Genomic DNA, 7,292 nt, shown 5'->3' with positions numbered 1-7,292 from the left:
GGCTTCTGGCGAGGTCCAGGCGAGGGGCGCCAGCGTGGTGGCGACGGGAACCGGCGGCGGCGTCGGTGCAGTTCTTTCCCCCCGATCCAGATCTGGATCGGGCAGGGGGAGAGAGCGACGTGGGGGAGTGAGTGGGAGCGAGTGGGGTGGGTCGATCTAGGTCACGGGGGGAGTGGGGGGTTATGGGGGCGCCGGCTGGGCCGGCCTAGCTTGCCCAGTGGCCAGCTGGGCTGAGGCCCAACGGGGGGGTCTTTGTTTAATTTTTTTGTTCTTCTGTTTTGTATTTTCCTTTTCTTTTATTTATTTTCCCTTTACTGCGTTAATTACTTTAGAACACCTTAGCACTTTCTAAACATGTGTCTTCTTCACAACAATTACCTATGTAATATTTGGCACTAACCAAACATTTTTGTTTTAATGTTTGAAAACTTTTATTGTTTGCCTTGATTTTGAATTTTGAATTCGAACCGGTTTCAAACTAACGCGAGATTAGCAACAGTAACAGCGGTGACAAGGCGTCATTACTAGAGGGTTACTGTAGCTTGATTATCCAGGTGTCACAATTCTCCTCCACTACAAGAAATCTCGTCCCGAGATTTTAGTGGTATAGTAAGGGGGAAAGATCTGGTTACGAAATTCTAACGAATCTTCTCCGCCTTGGTTGCTCTTCTCAAGGAGTTCGATCCATTACATTGATGCTTCATTTCTCTATCTCAGGTCATCATGATGAAGTCGGCATCCTTTCTTCGGGAACTCCATCGTACTTACGAATAGTAAAGGGGCAGCTCGGCAACGATAGAAGGCTATAAGGGGTAATCATCGGGGGTTATCCCATGAATGAACACATGGGTATCTCTCGAGTTGGTTAGATGAAACACATCGAGAGCAAAGTAAGAAGGTACAATAAGAAGTTTCAAACGGATAGACAATCGTTCGATGCCTGAACCAAAGTGTGATAGGAGTCTAGAGCAACGAGAATAAGTATTGCGTCTGATACCAGAATGGATCACTAGGAAGGTGGCTCATGAATTACCTATGAATCCAAACGCGGGGATTAACTTTAGAAACAGGGGTGTACAGGACAGGTTTCGATCCTGTGGAAACTGTGGGTTATGGGCCCACCATGTCAGTTAAAAGTAGGAAGGGTGGTGACGTCTTGCACGATCATGTAAGCAAGGCCTGCCAGAGGAATAGAGGATAGCCTGTCAGTTATGTCGGCAACAACATCGATACGAAGGGCGAGGGACAAAGAGAACTATTTTCCTGCTCATTGAACGAGGCAGACCAATAGGCAAAGTTCTCGTCCATCGGTGGTTACCGAAATGTTATCAGCAATAGTAACGGGGTCCTACTAACAGAGTTGTACACCGAGGTGTTTACATAAGCAGAAGAATATTACTGTTTAGATCACATAGATCACAAGAAAGGTTAACCAAAACAATGGAAAGGGAAATGTGATCATCAGTTTAAACAGAACAACGTAAAGGAAAACGTGTTTAAACACACATTTGAGGGGTATATCCTTCCAAGGACAAGCAGAGCATGATATCCATGACAGGATAGAAAGTAGAAAACCCCTTTAGGCAAGGGGAGAGAAATTTCATGACATTACCCATACAACGGTGTTTGGATAATTGAGCAAGAAACATTTAGCATTTGCTTCAAATGTTCTTGTTGAAAATCGGAGTACCACAAACATGCTTCGAGATAGCATTGACATGGTCTTCAAGCAAGGTCAGACTTCGGATACACGAAGGATCCATCAGGAACAACTTGTAGAATAAGTTTTACAATTTCCTCATGGAAGAATGGATAGCCTTGCTAAAAAGGAAATTATAACAATAGGTCCTCCGGTCAGGTGTGCTAGGCATGACATCACCTTACCGAGTCATATAAAGACCAATGTTATAACTCTTGGAAATACGTTCCAACCATCATATCTGACCGAGGTTCAGATCCGATTGGTGTCAGGATACCTCCGACTTAGGATGCCAGAGAATAAAAGGTGAAACACAAATTGACGAGATGACAATGTAAGATTCTCGGGAAATGAACTATGGAAGCGAGTTTCAAAACAAGAGTTCATCAGTAAACCAACGAGAGGATGAGGAGGTGGCTGATGGAATCAGCGACAATTCATTGAGATTTTCAAAAGATGGATGTCCACACTTATGTGAACAAGGAGATAACATTTATCAGATCAAATGATGTGATGAGGTATGCTCGAGGAAAACATACACAGTTAAACATTGGTTGAAAGGTGCACCCGAAATATGGGCGAGGTAGCACGGTCAATGTTCGAATGATGATTCAATAAGCCTTAGACGTAGAATGAAACTATAGACCAATAACTTAAAAGCAATAGGGTTGCTAGAAGTTTAGAATTTACACATCACAGACTATTTGTCGATGTTCCGGTTAGAAACAACATGGGGACCAAGAAAAGAATGGTGATGTTAATAAGTATCACTTGTATCAAGAATTCTTAAGGGTGGTGAATTTCCCATGACATTCTTGACATAAAATATAGCAAGGATCTCCAGGTACAACACAATACATGAACAAGTTTGTGTTGAAGGGAAAGCAAGAATGTTGCCGATGATAACACAAATCATCGAGGGGCAAGGATGGTATTTCTCATCATGAATTCAATTGATATCCTGGAGGAACTCAGAATGTTGATGATGATCATGACAAATTCTGTCGAGAGGTTTCATGGAGATGTAATCGGTCGGCGATGACATCAAGTCAAAGGATTGATGAAGCGAAATGTTCTTGGGACCATGAGTAGGACACAAACTCGAATTCAAGCTTGTCGTTCAAGGTGGAACGATAAGACGAGGAAATCGGCGTAAGCTTAGCTCATCATCGAAAGTAGTGCTCCGGAATTAAGGACCCGGTAGCATAGTTAAAATTAGCACGATAATGATGTAGCCGATCAGGCTAGGAGTGACGTGATGGAGTATTAAACTTCTCAACAACAAAGTACTGGGGGTACCGAATCTCAGTGTTGATTCGATTCACAAATCGGTGTTCTCGGTTGACGACAACCCATAACCCGTGGAGTGACTATGATGGGGAAAGGTACTACGTCATCAGAAATTCATAAGATGAAGTGCAATGGGTTGATATCCTTGGGATACCAGGGGGTAATACTCGAAGGTAGAACAAAATAGAGGTGGGGAAGGCGTACTGATCTGCAGAAGGCAAGTACTTTAACTTGTCCAAGAAATAGAATCAAAGGAGAACAATCATGGTCGGAACCACGGTTGCAAAGGATCAATTCACATATACCAGATGATATTTATCAAGGAAATAGTTATTATTACAAGAAGCTTCCATGATAGGATCTACATCGTGTCCATGGGCATGAACACAAAGTTCAAGGTCGACTCCCACTTCTCTAATGCATAACCTTTCATTCACTTCTCATTTTCAAAGAAGTTGTAATGTTGAAATTATATCTAGCAAAATACCAGAAGAGTATGACTCGTGAAAACTTTTGAGGTCACACATATTAAGGAAGGCCTAGGTCAACCCATCGGGGCATCGTGGAAACATATATCACAAACTTCAGGGGTAAATAACTCAAGCTCGAAAGTAGAGCATGGTTGGCCAAATCAGTGAATAGGACTTACCAACGACATTATATATCAGGGAAAGAACTTCTTGAGGTTTTTGTATACAAAGGACACTGTCAGATGATAATTTAACAAAGGATCCGACGTTCCATAACAAAGCTGATGTGAGCATCAGCACACAACAGAGGAAGAAAACAATGCAAGGACATTGGATTATAGAAACAACTGACTAATTCAAAACTCAAATGCACATGAATTATCATTTCCAAATCAAGGGATCAGAAGCCAACGGTCTGATTAAGAATGGATAAGTTGAATAGACTTGGGGGTACAATCGACGGCAATTTGATTGGTCGATAACCAGCTAACGTTCAAAATGACATCTGAGCTGGAAAGATAATTTAAAAGGATCAACCGATGATTGCGGGCACTCGCACTCATGTTGAATCAATAGGATCAAAAAGACGGCATCAACTGAGACTAATGAATATAGCCAGACATATGGGAAGCATCCATAATGCAAGTAGACAAGTATTTGCAGAGCAATAAGCTGCTAAGGATTTTCGAAAGATCGAATAGTATTTCAAAGACTTTTGTGAAACACCTGAACAACTTGGGATGAGCGGTACTCGATAGGTGCAAGAATTTATCCGTAGGGGTATTTAGGCGACTTAGAACTGCAAGGCAGTAGGCACCAAGTATCCTCGGAACAATAGCGAGAATTTCGGGGTATCTTGCAATAACAAGATCAACGGGGAATGATTGTATCAATGGCAAGTGCACGTGGTTATCCATAGGGGTTTATCGATGGAAGGGAATTGCAAAAGCGATGGCACAAAGTCTCGAAAGAACATCGTAGAGTATCTTTGGAATCTTCCGGTGCAGCAAGCGATCATCTGGAGTGAGGGGCTCTCCGGGAGAAAGTATTTTCAAGAACCTAAAGTTAGTTTTGTTTTTATCAAAATCATTTAACCCGAATAGAAGAGAGCTCAGAGTCCCAGAGTATAGACGAGGAATAAAAGATCCTAATGCCACCCAATGGCGACGTAGGCCCGTAAGACACACATCCATGTTAGTAAAAAGTTTTGCAATGTCTAGACTAGACTTCGGACAAGGAGTGTGGAAGGGGGATTCCTACAGGCAGTCGGCTCTGATACCAACTTGTGACGCTCCTCATTCAATCGTACACTAATCATACGCGCAAGCGTGTATGATCAAGATCAGGGACTCACGGGAAGATATCACAACACAACTCTAAAAATAAAATAAGTCATACAAGCGTCATAATACAAGCCAGGGGCCTCGAGGACTCGAATACAAGTGCTCGATCATAGACGAGTCAGCGGAAGCAACAATATGTGAGTACAGACATAAGTAAACAAGTATGCCTTACGAAGGCTAGCACAAACTGGGGTACACATCGAAAGAGGCGCAGGCCTCCTGCCTGGGATCCTCCTAAACTACTCCTGGTCGTCGTCAGCGGCCTGCACGTAGTAGTAGGCACCTCCGGTGTAGTAGGAGTCATCGTCGACGGTGGCGTCTGGCTCCTGGGCTCCAGCATCTGGTTGCGACAACCAGGAAGAAAGGAAAGGGGGAAAAGGGGGAGAAAAGCAACCGTGAGTACTCATCCAAAGTACTCGCAAGCAAGGATCTACACTACATATGCATGGGTATCTGTGTAAAGGGGATATATCGGTGGACTGAACTGCAGAATGCTAGAATAAGAGGGGGATAGCTAATCCTATCGAAGACTACGCTTCTGGCAGCCTCCATCTTGCAGCATGTAGAAGAGAGTAGATGGTAAGTTCACCAAGTAGCATCGTTTAGCATACTCCTACCGGGCGATCCTCTCCTCGTCGCCCTGTGTGAGAGCGATCACCGGGTTATATCTGGCACTTGGAAGGGGGTGTTTCATTAAGTATCTGGTTCTAGTTGTCATAAGGTCACGGTACAACTCCGGGTCGTCCTGTTACCGAAGATCATGACTATTCGAATAGATAAACTTCCCTGCAAGGGTGCACCACATTACCCAACACGCTCGATCCCATTTGGCCGGACACACTTTCCTGGGTCATGGCCGGCCTCGGAAGATCAACACGTCGCAGCCCTACCTAGGCACAACAGAGAGGTCAGCACGCCGGTCTAAATCCTATGATGCAGGGGTCTGGGCCCATCGCCCATTGCACACCTACACGTTGTGTGGGCGGCCAGAAGCAGACCTAGCCTAGCAGGCGTTCCAGTCCAATCCGGCGCGCCGCTTAGTCGCTGACGTCACGAAGGCTTTGGCTGATACCACGACGCCGAGTGCCCATAACTGTTCCCGCGTAGTTGGTTAGTGCATATAGGCCAGTGGCCAGACTCAGATCAAATATATACCAAGAACTCGTTAAGCGTATTATTTTGAAGTAACCGCGGACGCTGACCAGGGCCAAGCCCACCTCTCACCTAGGCGGTCTCAACCTGCCCTGTCGCTCCGCCACAAAGATCCACCCAGAGGGCCGTCGGGACAAAGGTCCTTTCAGCCCCCAATCCGTGAATCACTCGCGGGTGCTCCACGAGCCGACCCTTAGTCACCACATGTATCGTGTATAAAGTATATAGTATATACCCGTGATCACCTCCCGAGTGATCACAGCCCGATAGTATAGCACAGCAGACGGACAAGAATGTAGGGCCACAGATGGAATACTAGCATCCTATAATAAGCAGGTAGGATTGCAGGTAAAGGTAACAACAGTAGTAGCAAGGACATGCTATGCATTAGGATAGGATTAACGGAAAACAGTAACATGCTACACTACTCTAATGCAAGCAGTAGAGAGTAGAATAGGCGATATCTGGTGATCAAGGGGGGGCTTGCCTGGAAGCTCAGCCGAGAAGGAGGGGTCGTCAACACGGTAGTCATACTGGGTAGCAGCGGCGTCGGTCTCGGAGTCTAGCGAGAGAAGAGGGAGAAGAAACAATAAATATAATACAAACAAATGCATGACGATGAATGACATGGCAATGAGCGTTGCTAGGGGTGCCCAATCACGGTAGTAGGTGATACCGGCGAAGGGGGGAAACATCCGGGAAAGTATCCCCGGTGTTTTGCGTTTTCGGACAGATGAACCAGAGGGGGAAAGTTGCGAGTTCGATAGGTTAGGGATGTGTGGCGGACGAACGGGCTGCGTATCCGGATTCGTCTCGTCGTTCTGAGCAACTTTCATGTACAAAGTATTTTCATCCGAGCTACGGTTTATTTTCTATTAAGTTTTAAAGTTTTCAAATAATTTTCTAATTTATTATTATTAAATAATTCAAAATTAGTATTATTGCATCAGCATGACGTCAGCAGTCAACAGAGGTGTTGACTGGTCAAACTGACGTGAGGGTCCCGCCTGTCATTGACTGATTAACTAACTAACAGTTAATTAGGTTAATTAGTGGTTAGATTAATCTAATTATGATTAATTAACTTAATTAATTTAGTTATTTAACTAATTAATTAATTAAATTTATTTTTATTATTACTTTTTTTCTTCTTCTTTTTTATAAAAAATCGTTCTAGGGGGGTGGGGCCCCACATGTCATTGGCCCAGAGAGGCCTTGCGGGCGCCCGGGTTACGGGCACGGGCGCAACCACCGCCCGCCCTGGTAGCGAGGCGAGGCCGTGCCGGCGCAGGTTTCGGGCGCGGGCGCGGGCGACCATGGCCAGGAGCTGGCGGACGC

This window comes from Triticum aestivum, chromosome 1D (assembly GCF_018294505.1).
Source record: "Triticum aestivum cultivar Chinese Spring chromosome 1D, IWGSC CS RefSeq v2.1, whole genome shotgun sequence".
Lineage (NCBI taxonomy): Eukaryota > Viridiplantae > Streptophyta > Magnoliopsida > Poales > Poaceae > Triticum > Triticum aestivum.
This window is presented reverse-complemented; position numbering follows the sequence as displayed.